Source organism: Lissotriton vulgaris, chromosome 3_2, assembly GCF_964263255.1.
Source record: "Lissotriton vulgaris chromosome 3_2, aLisVul1.2, whole genome shotgun sequence".
Classification (NCBI taxonomy): Eukaryota; Metazoa; Chordata; class Amphibia; order Caudata; family Salamandridae; genus Lissotriton; species Lissotriton vulgaris.
The window spans coordinates 312274423-312292320 of NC_141690.1; the positions used below are offsets into that span (position 1 = coordinate 312274423).

At 44.6% G+C, this 17898-nt stretch overlaps 1 protein-coding gene across 2 annotated transcripts in view; it reads right to left on the reverse strand.

Annotated features, from left to right (window-relative positions):
- CTNNA2 (catenin alpha 2) overlaps positions 1–17898 on the reverse strand; it is a 1094935-nt gene that overhangs the window by 89819 nt on the left and 987218 nt on the right. The window lies entirely within an intron of this gene.

Consider the following 17898-nt stretch of genomic DNA (forward strand, 5'->3'; position numbering starts at 1 on the left):
ATATGAGGTACTCGGTTTCCCTTCCCGCTCATCATGGCGGGCATTCAAAATGTTTCAAACAAAGATTTGTTTTACTTCTCTTTGTTTACATTGTTGCACATCACTGTTGTCTCTTCTCTGTCCTTCTGCACCTTGCTGTCCTCCATTGCTTTCTTCTTGTATGAATTAGACACTCCTTAATTACCCGGGCTCTAGGGCTACAAGTTAAGCAGGCTAGGATTAATGCTCACCTTACTCGGATTAAGTTGGATACAATCCCATCCGACTTTTTTATTTCCGTTTTTAAATAATCAGGCTGCAGACAGAAAACCTGAGCAGGTGTCCTTAAATTGGACTCATTGCATTGCGGTTTCAAGATCCATTGCATTGTCGCTTCACTACCTTAAAACTGCACCCATTGTAATGTCGCTTCACGACCCAAATAATTTCATAATCCTAGTTCATCTAATTAGGATTAAGGAGACTTCACAATATACGTCCTTTTGTTTCCCCTTAGGGTTCTACACCATCTCTGCATTGTATTCCCACAGCAATACTCGCCTATTACATCACGAGTGGGAACACAGGCAAAGATGGCCGCCGCAATTTCGTCGCATTTTCCATCTTTCACACCATGGTATATGTCACCCACTCATTACATGCCCTCGTTCCTTTTTCACAACAAACTAGATTTCCCGTCCCTCCACTTCAAACAAGTTTATTATTCAGCATCACGCGCGACCGTATCCAACATTTACTCTAAAAACATTCCCTTGCCGGTCTTTCATGTTAATGCGTTTATAATATACATGGCCCGTTACAGGAGTTAACCAGCTATCCCGGGCGCCGCGAAGGGCGGACATCCACCGAAAAACGGGCATAAGGTAGGGAGGGGTGTACACATACACGCTCTTCTTAGCCACTCCAATATGGCCGCCACCTCTACACATGTTGACATCGCGCATTCCCAACACCCAGCGCTTCCGCGTTGGCACGTTGGCGCGTTTTTGTCAGGTGTAGGCCCTTAGCGTAATTGTACACGCTATATAACAGTCAAGAGGTGCTCACAATGCTCGAACACGACGTCGCTGTGGGTGTTTCGGCGGGACGAGGGCTGTGGATGGGCGCCGCCCGTTTTACCAGGAACGGTGAGTTCGGTTACATACTTTGTAACCTGTTCATCCCCTCCGTTAGGATCCTGTGCAGTATTGGCCACCAGTAAAGGTCCTTTCCTGGATTATTCTTTCAGTAGGCTTTGTCTTTGCTCAAAACATAGGTTATTACTGCCTATTAATGTATTCCACTCAAGGGGATTTGCACTCTCAAAAGAGGTTTCCTTATACTTTGGAAATTATCATTCTGTCAAGGACCCTTATCTAGCAAACCAAAATAGCTATTTCATCACTACTTTCTAAATATTGTTCATGCAATTGGACCAACAACCTGGGGCAGAATATCTCTGAATATGTCCACAATGGTCACATACAACTATGGAAATTTATGCAGAAACGTAATTCTATGTTCCCTATTAGTTGTGCCTAATTATAAGACAGCAATTTACCCGTTTTTCACTTGGCAGGCCTGCTGGAACACAGTGCCCACACCCTCCTCCCTTGGACAAATAGGACCATCAGTCCACCACTAGCTCTATAAATCACTCAGGTAAACATCATGTCAAATTAATTCATCTCCTTTCTCACTCTCCTTTTTCCAAGAAATGTTTGTAATTCCTTCACTCTCCAAATCAAAATGCCTTCGCATAGGGTATGACCCTGCTTTCCTTCTTAATGTCTTTCAGTAGACGGCTTAAGACAGACACAAAACTAAGGTGGCAAGACCGTTTACACTACCCAGGAACCCTGTTAAGCACTGCCTTCATCGCCGATTAGCATGCTTACAGTAAGTAGATAGTAGCTAAGGAACGTTAGACTCAATGACAGGGTTTCTAATGCCCCCCCTCACCTGCTGCTAAGTCATATCAAGCACTGCTAACCTTGTCGCCTAACAATACAATGACAAACTTTAAGATGGTTATTTTTCCATTTTCATGTCCCCGCTAAGGTACAACCCTGTTAATTCGACATTGGAATGAACTAATATACATTCCGGCTCGTACATCAGGATTACAATATCCGGGAAGGCGCCCCTTGGACCCCGGTTCCTCTCATATTCTCTCCACAAGCGACGTATCATAAACTTAAAGGTAAATGAGGATTGGGTTCTGTGTAACAATGGTATTCAATGCTAGGCGTAGTTGGATCCTAATTTCTCCGGTCTCCCTCTTTCAATATATGACCGAGTCTGTTTCAGTGGCCATCAACAATATTAAGCTTCTAATATGGAATTAGCCCACTCCCCACACGGGGTTTTCTCTTGTTGTGCTCTCTCCATCCTTTTCTCTTTCTCTTATTCTGGTACTTTCCTGTGCCACATGTACAAACATAGGCCTAGCATACACCGCATGCCTTTTGTACATATATATCTTCCGCTCGATGAAATCGCTTGTTCGAAATGCAAACAGTCTATGAAATGATCCCTTGTAACTGTAAATTATGTTTATCTTAACTGTAAATAATGTTTATACATTTGTACATATCCCTACGTTTACATGGAATCCTCCGCTCATAGATTGTCTGTGGGCTGACGCCTTAAGATCAATGAATGCATAAGCTCCATGTCTATCGTTGTAATGTTTTTAAAATGTTTGTTGTTGTACATGTTGTTAGATTGGATGTTGATCTTTGTATATAGAAATTGATTGAATGTATATGTTTTTTACCGACAGCCCTGAAGAAGTCCCAGCTTGGGACGAAACGCGTCGGCTGTATGTTTTACTGCAAACTGAAAATAAAGATTAAAAGAAGACTATCAACATCTCTTTGAGAAATATTTCTTCATTGTGCTTAAATACCATTTGCACTTATTGTCTTGCTTTTTGTGGTGCACCTTTGCGGTTGTTTTATTTGCACTGAAATTCCCTAGGGAATAGGCATAGTGATGATGGGTGCCATCCAGTGTGCACACAATCCCCTTCATTAATTCAAGGGTCAAAGAACATTACGGGGAGAAAGTTAGTCAGGTGCTGACTCTAGGAAGGGTCCATCATTATATTTTGTTCCTTAGGACAAGACAGAAGCTTAGCTCTATTGGACAGAGGATTGGTGGCCGGAAGAACTTGCCCCATCCCTTTGCCCACTAGAACCGCTAGAAACCTGGGCATACTCATAGATTACCAATTATCAATGCAGGACGAGATCACCTCCATATGTGAAACCAGCTTTGGTGTTATGTGTCTCCTCATGAAAATGTTTTGGTCGATTCCGTTGAGCTCAAGCAAAACATTTATCCAAGCTCTAAACATCAGTCGCTTGGATTACGGCAATGTCCTGAAACTTGCCTGTAAGAATCCCTTTTATCAAAACTGCAAGTTGTCCAAAACACTGTACCCGTACGGTAAGCAACTTGTCTCCAAATACCGGGTCAGCCCCCACAATCAGAGCCCTACATTGGCTACCCATCCGCAAGAAAGCACTAGGCAAACTGCTCTGCCTGGCCGATGAATCCTTGTCAAGCTCTGGCTCAATATACCTTCAGAATAGCCAATCAAATCTATTATATCACCGGCGTATTTGCACTGCTAAACATGAGGGCAGAGCATTTTCTTATATTGGGCTGCTCCACTCGAACAAACTTCCTCTGTTCATCTGTGCCTGCTCAAATCTATCTGAATAAAAAAAAAATACAGAAGAACCTGGTTGCTTTAATGTTGCCTCTAATACATCTTCCTGCCAATCATGCGCCAAGCCGGTACAAGTAGTGAGCTATATCAAGACTCTAATAACATCACATAACATGATTTTGCCTTAAAGTCGAAGGTGAAGAAACATATCCATGTTTTCAAATATTAACATAATTGCATTAATATGCATTTTGACATATGTATAAATGTATTGGAGCAGACATATATCAATTTTATTCTCGTTCAAGTATTAAAATATTTTACTCGTCTTAACTTGGCTCTATAACCCTTGAACACTGAAAGAAATAACACTGAAACTTTATACATTGTCCATTTCCAGAATTGGGTGCAGTATTGAATATAATTAGCCAAAAGTGTAGTTTAAAGATGACAAATAGAGTAAAGAGATGGACCATGAAAAGGATATAAATGAGACAAGGTATGCAGAAGTAAGAAGCTAAAGAAAGACATTTTGTGAGTACAGAAGGTACAAACCAAGAGCGTACACAGTTCAGCTCCCTGTAATTGTAATATCAAATCACTAAATGGGTACAATTAAGAAAAAAACATTATAAGAATACCCTATAGTATAATTAGAGCAATTATAATTCACCATTGTTCTGAATTCCTGGAAAAAGGTTCATACCGATCAAAAAACACCATTAAATTGTAAGGTGAATTGAAGTGTTTTCAAATATAGATTTTTCCTTTTCTTGTAATAGAAGGATAAAATAAGTCAGATGTATTTCCGCATCATTTAGTCTAAGTCCTAAGGCAGCAAAATCGATGTGCACAGTCACAGTTTCCTTAACAAATTCTTGGTGAATTAACATTTTGTTATCACCCATATTAAGAAATTGTATTACTCTGGCAGCCATTCCAATCTCAGACAAGATGTGATGGTTTAATGCTCTGGAAAGAAATGTGTCCAAATTATGACTTGGTCATTGTTAGACCTGGCATTTTTTTGCTGTTGCCTATTGTGTTTTGGCTATGTTTTTGCTGGTCTAGATGCTTTGGGCACTTTGACACTGCTGTTCAGTGCTAAAGTGCAAGTACTCCCTATTTTAAATTGTTGTAGGGATTAGTGACTCCATGACTGGATTATTTGATTTACTTGTCAGACCCTAGTACAGTGCACCATGTGTGTCCAGTGCCTGTAAATCAAATGCTGCTGGTGGGCTTGCAGCACTGGTTGTGCCACCCACAGAAGCAGCTTGTAAAATATGGCTCAGGCATGCCAGTGCAGAATCTGTGTGCAGTCTGGGACTCCCATGTCGACTTGGCAAGTGCACCCACTTGCCAGTCCCTAAACCTTCGCTTTCCTACATGTTAGTCACCCTTATGGGCAGGGTTCAATGTATCTGAAAGGTAGGACATGCCCTGGTGTGTGTGGCATGTCCTAATAGTGAGTTACAGGTACAGCCAATTTCGTTTTTCACTATTGCAAGGCCACCTCTTCCCATAGGCCAGAGTTGGCAGTTTGATTATAACATCTTATAATGCTAACTGACCCTGGGAAAAATGTAGAAAAACGAGTTTAGTATGCCTGAACTCAGAATGTTAAAACACATCTTTTAGGATGATTTTTACATTCTGTGTTTGAAAATTCCACTTTTAGAAAGTAGGTATTTTCTTGCAAACCACCCAGTATGCCTCTGCTAGGTATGTGTATTCCATGTCTGGTTTGCGAGTGACAGGGGGCCTTGGCTCCAGCAGTCTGATGGGTCAGAGCTGGGTGAATAGGCCCTGCATTGAATAGAGATCAGGGGTAGGAGATTTTCTTTCACTTGCCTGAGCCTTCATAGAATAGAGAGTAGGGGGAGGAGTTTTCCTTTCAGCTACCTGGGCCAGGTCTGCTTTCAAAATGCTGTCTCCACCTCCTGCCAGCAAGCAGCACCAATGAGGACAGAACTGATTTTGACTAGGTACAGACACTCTCTGCCCACAGAGAATAAAGGATTTGGCACTATAAATATACGGGTGCGGGCCATAGAACTTCAGATCACTTCTGGGAATCAAGACAAACCTTTGCCAAGGAGAGAAACCAAGGAAGCTGAAGGAGGAGATTGCCCCTGGGCTGTGTGCTGTTTGGGGTTGGTCTTCAGTGGTTACGTATTGCCAAGGAAAGGAGAAAGTGAACTTTGTGTGTACTTTATCATCTTGAGGAAGATCTCCCAGGGCTTGAAACTGAGCTTGCCTCCTGTTCTGAAGTCTCAGGGACACAAAGACTTTACCCCTTCTGCCTGCTTGCATCTAGAACTGCTGTTTAAGATGCTACAGAAGGAAATTGCAACACTGATGCCGGCGAGCGACGCTGTAACCTGCACCAAAGCCGTGATCGCTGCTCTGACTTGCGACATAGGCTCAATATCAGCTGCCGTGACACATCGAAGCCAGCGTGTGACGCCGTAACCTGCCCAAAGCCATGACCGCTGCTCTAACTTGCGACGTGGGCTCGACGCCTGCTGCTGTGCCGCATAGACTCCGAAACCGACCTCATCATCGCGGAAACGATCCTCGACGTGGGTGACCGTGAATCCATCAACATCGCGCCATCGTAAGGAACAGTGGCTTTGGCCCCATAGTGTCGTCACCGCCCCGACCCAGTAAGTAACAGTCCTCTCACCTCCCCTGCGCTGCAGTAAGGAACAGAGCTGCACCTCCCCTGGGGTTGTAAAGAACCAATTCCATGCAGCACCTATGAACACGCACCTCCCCGACGCCGTGAACTATCTTTGTTTTCATCAATCCCAAGGTACTGTTCTTTGTGGGCCTTCTTGACTCTGGGCTCGATGCCGCGCACCTCGTGGTCGGCACCGTACTTTGGGGTTTCCACCAGCCTCAATGTTGTTATAACTCCAAGTGGAGTTATTTGTTGCTATTAGCTTAATTTAAGTAAATAACCTTTTTATAAGGATACTTTGAATACTGTATTGTGGATTTTCACCGGTTGGTCTTGTTTGGATAAACATATTTATTCTTCTAAACGGGTGTGGTGTCCATTTGTAGTGTTTTCACTGTATTACTCTATGTGCTCACAAGTGCTTTACACACTACCTCTAAAAGTGTATCCCACCCACTTTCCCTGACCAGATGCAAGGGCCCCTATATGGACAAAGAGGAAAACCATTGCCACCTAGAGACCCCCATTTTTAACATTGGTGGTCAGCGGTGAGGATTTGGACTTGCATATGTAACTCATATACAGCGATTGATGTACACTACTAGTGAGTGAAGACCATAACGCAACCACATACATTTTTGGTAGAATTATTTCCTTGGGACTTCTATTTTAGCTAAGAACCGTCAATTTTTGCCAAGATGACCAAAGCAGCATCCAACGCATCTATGGATCTACAATTTGAAGAAGAGAGGGTTGACACCCACTTTATGCCACAGCTTAAATCCTTCTGTAAAAGATTTAAAATCCCTGTGAAAGGCATCACCAAGAAGGAAGAGTTCCAAACCGTGCTGAGAGCCTCTTTGGAATCCAGGAATGCTACTGAGCATCCTGAAGAGCCTAGGGAGAAAGCAAAGAATACAGAGGGGCAGATAGATGAGCCCTTGGGCCTGACCGGGGAGAAAGCACCTTCCAGAGCAGGAAGCAGTGTTTCTTCAAAGGGCCTGTCCCCAGAAGAGCTGGAGGACCAGGAGAACGATAGAATGCATAAGTTGGAGCTATCTAAGCTCAAGCTGGGTGGCCGGATGGAATTAGAAAATAAGAAATTAGCCTTGGAAGAGAAGAGAATGCATTTAGAGCATGAAAGGATGTTAAGGGAGTTGAAGTTGAAAGCCAAGAGTTTAGAAATTACTCCCTCTGGTGGCAGCACACCATCTGTGCCTGTATAAACGAATGTATGTACCCCAAAGATGTAATTACGTAGTTTTACAAGCATGAAGGTATTGGGCAATGGTTTATGGCCTATGGGGTATTTATAACATAACATAACAGGTGTATTTGTAAAGCGCACGTTCACCCCAGCAACGGGGTATCTTGGCACTGAAATAACAGATGTATATGGTTACCCAACTCAATGGTACTCATTTTATCGACCTCAAATGGATGAAAGGCTGAGTGGACCCACCGGGATTTGAACCTGTGACCATGAGGTCGAACACAGGCCCCTGCAGTGGATGCATCAGTCCACTGAGCCACTAGACCCAGCTTAACATTCCACCGGGTCCCTGAGAAGGATTGGGGAGAGGGATTGTGGGGATGGTTTCTCAGTGATGGGCGGGACACCTTGTTAGACTTGCTCTCTGAGGACCAAAATTCCTATGTCCACATGAAGAGAGCCTTAACCCCTTGGGCGCGGCTGCGATTCTGCGCCTGTGCAGCCGTTTTTAAGAGTGGGCCGGTTCATGACGGCCCCAAGTCGTCGTCAGCACATGAGCACCGTGATGCATGACGGCTGTGGGCCGTCATCAGCATGGAAGGGTTTAATGACCAGGTATGGGTTGACCCCAGAGTTTTATAGACAGAGGTTTAGAAATTGTAAGAAACTGGAGTCAAGTACTTGGGTGGAATATATGTCTTTTTTTGGCAGAGCATTAGATGGTTGAGTGAAGTGTAGCAAAGTAAATACATTTTAGGTGCTCCATGATTTGATTGCATGGGAGCACTTGTCTAGTAATTGTTTTCCAGAGCTACGCCAGCACCTGATTGATAGTAAGCTGACTATCCCTAGGAAGCTTGGTGAGGAGGCGGACAGCTGGTTTAGTACCTGGGTCCACAAGGGTCATGTGGCAGACTTCGCAAAAGGTGGGCAGGGTCCCCAGCAGAAGAGTGGGGAGGGCAAGGGTAAATGGAGGGAGTTCCAGAAAGGGCCCCAAAGTAATCCCCAAGGGAACCAAGAGAAGGGTTCCCAGCCTCCCCTTGTGAAGAAGTCAGGGGCCCGACAGATAAGCCTGTTCAGAGGGGTCCCAAGAATTCTTTTGGTTGGGGTCAGGTGGGTCACTTCTACTTGGAGCCTCAGTGCCATAACAACGGTAAAACAGCACCCACTGGTATACCGCTTCGGCAGATGACTGGTATAACCCTGGGAGAGGAGATGGGTACCCAAGGTAGGTGTGGTCCTGCAGAGATGTCCCTAGTCTCTGTAGGAGACTGTGAGGTTGTCTCCAGGACCCAGCTGCCTGATAACACTAAAAAATACAGGCAGTGGGTGACCATCAATGGCCAAAGGGTGGAGGCTCTGAGAGACACCGGAGCCAGTGTGACAGCTGTCAGTTGTCGGCTGATGTCTGAAGAGCAGGTGATCCCCAATGCATTTTTCTCTGTAGTTGCCTCAAACATCTCAGAGAGCCACTGCAAGGCGGTCCAGGGTCCCTTCAAGTGTGGGGGGGTCTCAGGTACCTTTCAAGTAGCTGTGAGGCCAGCCATACCTGTTGACTGTCTGCTAGGCAATGATTTGGAAAGCTCCCCTTGGGCTAAGGTGGAAAGAAGGTCTCACCTGAAGAGGCTGGGTCTGACAGAGTGGGCGTGTGTGACCACTCGGTCAATGGCAGCCAGTAAGGGTATTCAAGAGGACCTGGAGCCTGAAAGAGTGGCCCAGGTGCCTGCCTTAAAGAGAAGAGGCAGAGTGCATGGGAAACCAGTCTCCAAAGTTCCCACGGTCGAGGATGAGGCAGATCTTGAGCAGGATGCCCTTGATCCTACAGGAGACCAAGTAGCTGAACTGGGGGACCTGCCTGAGCTGGCTCATTGGCAGCAGGAAAGAGGACCCTCCAGGGAACAGTTCTGTGAGGAGCAGAAGAAGTACCCTTCTCTTGTGGGTTTGCGGCGACAGGCTGCAAACCAGGTAGCAGGTAATCAGTCTGGATCACATTGGATCTACTGGGAGAATGACCTGTCAGACTTGCCAGGCAAATGGTAAGATTGGGTGGAAGCACAAGGCTCCTCTCCAGCCTTTCCATGTGGTCAGCACCCCTTTGAAAGAGTGGACATTGACATTGTGTGGTCACAGGATCACAAATCAGCCATGGGCAACAGGTTCATCCTGCTCTTGTTTGACCATGCCACCCGGTACCAGGAAGCCATCCCTCTCCGGACTGTGACGGTCCCCGTGGTGAGACATGCGTTGATGAGGATTTTCTCCTGAGTGGGCTTCCCCAGAGAGGAGGTATCAGACCATGATACCAACTTCATATCCAAGTATATGAAGTCCCTGTGGCAGGAGTTTGTTTTGTAACCTACAAGTTCACAACTCCTTACCACCCCCAAGGTAATGGGTTGGTTGAGAGATTCAACCGGACCCTAAAGGGCATGATTATGGGTCTTGAGGAACCCATGAGGCGTAGGGGCTACTTCCTCTTGCCATGCCTTTTGTTTGCTTACAAAGAGGTGCCACAGAAGTCCTTAGGGTTCAGTCCCTTTGAACTGCTGTATGGTCACCCTGTAAGCCGACCTCTCAGTTTGATAATAGAAGGCTGGGAAAAAGCTCCCAGTAAACCTCCCCAGGCTGCATATAGCTACATGCTGGCCTTCAGAAACCAAACTAGGTGTTTCAGACAACTCGCTCAGGCGAATCTGGAAGCCAGAAAGGATGAGATGAAACGGTGGTATGATCAGAATGCCACTCTGATCGAGTTTCAGCCAGGACAGAAAATATGGGTCATGGCCCCCGTGGAGCCTTGTGCGTTCCCAGATAAGTGGACCGGACCATTTGAGGTGGTGGAGCGCAAGAGTGATGTCACCTACTTGGTGGAATTGCGGTCTCCTTGGAACCCTTTGTAGGTCCTGCATGTAAAGACCCTGAAGCCCTGCTTGGAGAGTTCCCGAAGTGGGCATGCTCCTAGCAACAGATGATAGAATGGAGGAGGAGACTGAGCCTCTTCCTGACCTCCTATCTGCAAAAGAGCAAGATGGGTCAGTGGATGGTGTAAACTTCTCTTCGGCCCGGACCCTGAGCAGCAAGATGACTGTCGCCAACTGTTGGGACAGTTTCCTGATCTATTCTCCCTGACTCCCAGTGTCACTGATTGGTGCGTCCATGATGTGGACACTGGGGACCGTCCTCCTGTAAAGCACAAAACTTACAGAGTGATTGACAGGGTGAAAGCTTGCATCAAGGAGGAGGTCTCCAAGATGTTTGCTTTAGGGGTGATTCAGTCTTCAAACAGTTCTTGGGCCAGCCCAGTGGTCTTGGTCCCAAAGGATGCCGCACCGGGCATCACGCCATAATTCTGGTTCTGTGTGGACTACCGAGGACTCAATTAAGTCACCAGGACTGACGTGCACCCCATCCCTAGAGTTGATGAGCTCATTGATCGGTTAGGGGCTGCACAGTACCTCAGTATGTTTGATTTAATGTCTGGGTACTGGCAGATCGACCTAACTGATGGGGTAAAAGAGAGGTCAGCATTCTCCACACCAGGTGAGCACTACCAATTCTGGGCTATTCCTCTTTGGGATGAAGAATGCCCCTGCCTCCTTTCAAAGATTGGTCAACCAGGTGTTAGCTGAACTGGACAATTTCAGTACCTGGATGACGTTGCAGTGTTCAGCGCCAGTTGGGAAGAACATCTGTGCCAACTCTGGGAAGTGTTGATGGCGCTGCGGATGGCAGGCCTCACGCCAGCTTTTGATGCCATGACGACACCTATGTGCACGGCACCCGTGATCCAGGCGCCCAGCTTCTCTAAAGAATTAATTGTGCAGACAGACGCTTCAGAGCATGGTGTCGGAGCTGTACTTTCACAGATGAATGAGGAGGGCCTAGACCAACCTGCAGCCTTGATTAGTAGGAGGTTACTTCCACAGGAACAGAGGTGGAGTGCAATTGAGCATGAGGCATTTGCTGTGGTCTGGGCACTGAAGAAGTTGAGAACATACTTATTTGGGACTCACTTCCGGGTTCAGACAGACCACAGGCCCCTCAGATGGTTGATGCAGATGAGGGGTGAGAACCCAAAGCTGTTGAGGTGGTCCATTTCCATAGAGGGGATAGACTTCATGGTGGAACACCGCCCTGGTACAGAACACGCCAATGCTGATGGCCTGTCCAGATTTTTTTGCCTTAGTGAAGAGAACTCCCAAGGGGTGGGTAGTTATCCCCACATTTCAGCTTGAGGGGACACATGTTCGACCTGGCACCAGTGGCGAGGGTCTCCCTTCCATGTTTTTGCTGTTGCCTCCTGTGTTTTTGCTATGTTTTTGCTAGTCTAGATGCTTTGGCACTTTGCCACTGCTATTCAGAGCCAAAGTGCAAGTCCTCCCGATTGTAAATTGTAGTAAGGATTAGTGACTCCATGATTGGATTATTTGATTTACTTGTCAGACCATGCCTTCCAATCATGCATCAAGATGTGCCTACGGGTACAAGTAGTGCACTATATCAAGACTCTAATAACATAACAACTACATAACATGATTTTGCCTTAAAGCCGAAGGTAATGAAACATATTCATGAATTCAAATATTAACTTAAAAGGATAGCATTTGGACATATGTATAAGTTTATTAGAGTGGACAAATTTCATATTTATTCTAAGTCAAATATTAGGATATTTTCCTCCTCTTAACTTGGTGTTATAACCCTTAAACACTGAAATAAATAACAATGATACTTTATATATTGTTCTTTGCCAGAATTGGGTGTAGTATTGAATATAATAAGCTAAAAGTGTAATTTAAAGATGACAAATAGAGTGAAGGGATAGACCATAAAAAGGATATAGATAAGACAAGGCATGCAAAAGTAAGAAGCAAAAGAAAGTCATTTTGTACAAAAGGTACAAACCAAAAGCCTACACAGTTCAGTTCACTGTAATTGTAATATCATATCACTAAATGGGTATAATTAAAAAATACATTATAAGAATACCCTATAGTATAATTAGAGCAATTATAATTCATCATAGTTCTGGGAATTCCTGGAAAAAGGTTCATACTGATCAAAATACACCATTACAATATAAGGTGAATTGAAGTGTTTTCAAATATAGTTTTTTCATTTTCTTGTAGTAGATGGATAAAACAAGTCAGATATATTTCAGCATCATTTAGTCTAAGTCTTAATGCAGCAAAATCAATGTGCACAGTCACAGTTTCCTTAATAAATTTTTGGTGAATTAACATTTTGTTATCATCCATATTAAGAAATTGTATTACTCTGGCAGCCTTTCAAATCTCAGGCAAGGTGTGATGGTTTAATACTCTGGAAAAAAATGTGTCCAAATTATCACTTGGTGAGTGTTAGACCTGGCATCATTGACTGTCTCCCTTACATTTTTTCACAGTTGCCTCCTGTGTTTTTCCTTTGTTGTTGCTGGTCTAGATGCTTTGGGGGCTTTGCCACTGCTATTCAGTGCCAAAGTGCAAGTGCTCCCTATTGTAAATTGTTGTATGGATTAGTGACTCCATGATAGGATTATTTGATTTACTTGTCAGACCCTAGTAGAGTGCACCATGTGTGCCCAGTGCCTGTAAATCAAAGGCTGATTGTGAGCTTGCAGCACTAGTTGTGCCACCAACAGAACCAGCTTGTAAAATGTGGCTCAGGCCTGCCATTGCAGAGCCTGTGTGCAGTCTGGGACTGCCAGGTCGACTTAGCAAGTGCACTCATTAGCCGGTCCCTAAACCTTCCCTTTCCTACATGTTAGTCACCCGTATGGGCAGGGTGCATTGTATGGAAAGGTAGGACATGCCCTGGTGTGGGTGGCATGTAGTGATAGTGAGTTACAGCCAATTTAGTTTTTCACTATTGCAAGGCTACCTGTTCCCACAGGCCAGAATGGGCAATTTGATTATAACATCTTATAATCCTAACTGACTCAGGGAACAAGGTAGAAAAACGAGTTTAGTATGCCTGTACTCGGAATGTTAAAATACATCTTTTAGTGTGGGTGATTTTTACAATCTGGGCTTGAAAACACCACTTTTAGAAAGTAGGTCTTTGCTTGCCTAACCATCCAGTATGCCTCTGCTAGGTTTGTGTATTCCATGTTTGGTTTGTGAGTGACAGGGGGCCAGAGAGGGCCTTGGTTCAAGCAGTCTTATGGGTCAGGGCTGGACCTAATAGGCCCTGCATTGAATAGAGAGTAGGGGAGGAGATTTCCTTACACCTGCCTGAGCCTTCATAGAGTAGAGATTAGGGAGAGGAGTTTTTCTTTCAGCTACCTGGGCCAGGTCTGCTTTCAACAATCCTTTCGCCACCTCCTGCCAGGAAGCTGTACCAAGGAGGACAGCACTGGGTTTGACTAGGTACAGACACTCTCTACCTTCAGAGAACAAAGGATTTTACAGTATAAATATTGGGGCCCAGACCCCAAAACTTTAGATTACTTATCTAAATCAAGAAAAACCTTTGCCAAGGAGAGAAACCAAGGAAGCTGAAGGAAGAGACTGCCCCTGTGATGTGTGCTGTTTGGGGTTGGCCTGTAGCGGTTACTTATTGAGAAGGAAAGAAGAAAAGGAACTTTGTGTGTACTTTATCATCTTGAGGAAGATCTGCAAAGGCTTGAAACTGAGCTTGCCTCCTGTTTTGAAGTCTCAGGAACACAAAAACTCCGCCCCTACAGTCTGCCTGCGTCTAGAACTTCTGTTTTTGTTGCTACAGAAGGAAAGTGCAACACCGACGCTGGCGAGCGATGCCGTAACCTGCACTGAAGACGTGAGCGCTGCTCTGATTTGCAACATAGGCTCAACGCCAGCTACCATGCCACATTGACGCCAGCAAGCGAGGCCGTAACCTGCCTGAAGCCGTGAGCACTGCTCCAACTTGCGACGTTTGCCCGATGCCTACTGCTGTGCCGCATTGTCTCCGAAACTGACCTCATAATCGCGGAGCTGATCCTCGACGTGGGTGACTGTGAATCCATCGACATTGCGCCATCGTAAGGAACAGTGATTTCAGCGTCATTGTGATGTCACCTCCTAGACGCGGTAAGGAACCATCGTCTCACCTCCCCTGCGCTGCAGTAAGGAACAGAGGCTGCACCTCCCTTGGGGTCGTAAGGAACCAACACTGTGCAGCGCCTACGAAGCCGCACCTCCACGACACCAGGAAATATTTTTGTTTTCATCAATTCCAAGGTACTGTTTTTGTGGGCCTGCTTGACTCGTAGTCCACGCCATACTTTGGGATTTCCACCGTTCACGACGTCGTTATAACTCCAAGTGGAGTTATTTGTTGCTAGAAGCTTGATTTAAGTAAATAACCTATTTTAAAGGATACTTTGAATACTCTATTGTGGATTTTTGGCGATTGGTCTTGTTTAGAAAAAGACATTTATTTTTCCAAACCGTTGTGGTGTCCATTTGTAGTGTTTTCACTGTATTACTGTATGTGCTCACAAATGCTTTACACACTGTCTCTGAGATAATTCTGTCTGCTCGTGCCAAGCTACCAAGGGGTGAGCAGGGGTATTTTAGGAGGGTATCCCACTTTCCCTGACTAGAAGCAAGGACCCCTATTTGGACAAAGGTGCAAACCATTGCCAACTAGAGACCCCCATTTCTAACAGTGATTCTGTAGGGAGAGAGAACTTACACTATCAGATACTACATTCAAATCTCTTTGTATGTTTTTTTATGGGTAGACTTTGGTGGTGAGAATACAGCTTTTTTAGTTCTTGTGTTGATTGTACAGAGGAGATTTGGGTTCATCAAGAGGCAGCCATATTATACAATGCACTATGGGACTTGAAGTAAAGTGAATACAGTCATGTGACTTAACCCTATTAAAAGCACCCCCGAGCGCACTTGAGTGTTTGTTACTTCCATCTATGAACAAGGCTAGTATGCTGAAACGTCGGAATATGGAAGCAGGCACAACCAGACTTTGAAAATAAAACCTCTGGACCTCACTACTTGTTTGCTTACAGTGGTGTAATGATGGGTCCATTGCGTGAACCTGCCGTGAAGGGTCCTGGGCTCTGGGACGGGGACTTGTCTTTTTGGAGTTGAATTGAGGAGCCTGACCCACTCGTGCACCCAGCCTATCAAGGTAAAGGCTAATTGAGCAAAAAGGGATGGCACGAGGAAAGGATTCAGGCAGGATGATATCCTGCCATGATTGTGCTGCATAATGATGTCTTTTATTTTTAATTCATAATGAAAACAAGTACACTGTGGTATTTTACCAACTCACCTGACTGCCTTTTAAAAGTATTCCACATTGACATCAGTGCTTGTGCTTATGGAAATTACCAACAAGACAAATAACATCTGAGGACTTCCAGTCATTTCACTAACTGGCACAATGCACTATGGGACTTGAAATAAAGTGAATACAGTCATGTGACTTAACCCTATTAAAAGCACGCCCGAGCGCACTTGAGTGTTTGTTACTTCCATCTGTGAACAAGGCTAATATGCCGAAACGTCAGAATATCGAAGCAGGCGCTGCCAGACCTTGAAAATAAAACCTCTGTTGCAGTATTGGGCCTCACTACTTGTGTGCTTACAGTGGTGTAATGATGGGTTGCTCCGTGCCCATTGCGTGAGGCTGCCTTGAAGGGTTCGTACAAAACCAGAGAAATTCGGCTGTTACAGTTAGTTGATCTAACTATAACTCGTGCCCCCCAATGCACTGCTGATGATATCACATATTGCATCACTCATGTCATGGTCAGTGACATCACTGATGACATCACTGATGATATCTCAAATAACATCACTGATGACATCATTGATGACATCATCCAGTGACTATGTGTTTCTATAATAAAGTTGAAATATGTTTTATTTATATATAGGCCAAGGTATATTGAAGAATGAGTGAGTGTATGAGTGGCTGAATGGATGATTTAGTAGGTGTGTGACTGACACTATAAGTGAGTGATTAAACGTGTCTTACTGAATGCATGGGCCAGTGACTAAACTATGTGAATGTGTGTATCTGTCTGTCTGTGGGTGTGTAAGCAGCTGCATGGGTTGGTGAGTAGCTACATGAGTGTCTATATGGGTTATTGATTGGTTGTCTGAGTATCTGTATGAGTACCTGAATGTATGTGTGGGTGTATGGGGTGTGTGTGACTCCCTGCATGGATAAGTGAGTGGGTGGTTCACTGGGTGTATGGGTTCAAGAGTGCGTCTGTGAGGGACTGTATGGGTGGGTGAGTGGTGGTATGGCTGTGTTGGTGAGTGAGTGGATGTCTCAGTGGTACATGTGTGAGTAACTACATTTGTGAAAGGCAGTATATGTGAGTGTTGGAGTATATAAGTGACTGTATGTGAGAGTGAATGATTGTGAGAGTGGCTTTATGGATGAGTGGGTGCTTGTGCCAGTGATTGTATAAGAGAGTAAGTATGAGATAGTATCTGTATAAATGAGTGAGGTGGTGTGTGTATGACTGTGTAGGTGAGTGAATGGGAGTGTGATTGATTGTTTGCATGACTGACTAGCTGAGTGAGCAACTGAATGGGTGAGTGGCGGTGTGTGCGTGTCTGTATGGGTGTATGAGTGCATACATGATAGTGGCTGTATCGATGAGTGACTGCATGTATGAGTGACTGTATGGATGAGGCAGTGGATGTGTGTGTAGACCTAGGAATCAGTCAGTGGGTACATAGTAACTGGTATTGGTGTGTCTATGGTTTCGAGAATGGAAGTCTTTATTTTAGAGTGGGTGTATCAAAGGTTATATAGGGTTGTGAGGAGGTCCATCAGAGGATCAAGTGGATGATGTAATCAGTGATATAATTTGAGATGTCATCAGTGATGTCATCAGTGATGTCACTGACCATGTCATGAGTGATGTAATATGTGATATCATCAACAGTGCATTGCGGTGGCAGAAGTTATAATTAGCTCACCTAACTATAACGGCTTAATTTCTCTTGTTTTGTATGAGTGGAATGTCCAACTAACTATATTGTCCCTGAAACCTGTGGTTTTTTCAATGAACTTCTATGGTTTTTTAAATGCTAATTTCTAACTATAACGTCTCTGAAACCTATGTTTTTTTCAGTGAATTTCAAAGGTTTTTTAAATGATAATTTCTAACTATAAAGTCCCTGAAACCTATGTTTTTTTCAGAGAATTTCAAAGGTTTTTTAAAAGATAATTTCTATCTATGCCCTCATAGGTAGGACATGTGCAGAAAGAGGAAGAAGGGTGCAGAAAGAAGCAAGAGAAATGCAGAAAGAAGCAACAGAAGTCCAGAAAGAGGAAGAGGAAGAAAGGTGCAGAAAGAAGCAAGAGATATGACGAAAGAACCAAAAGAGGTGCAGA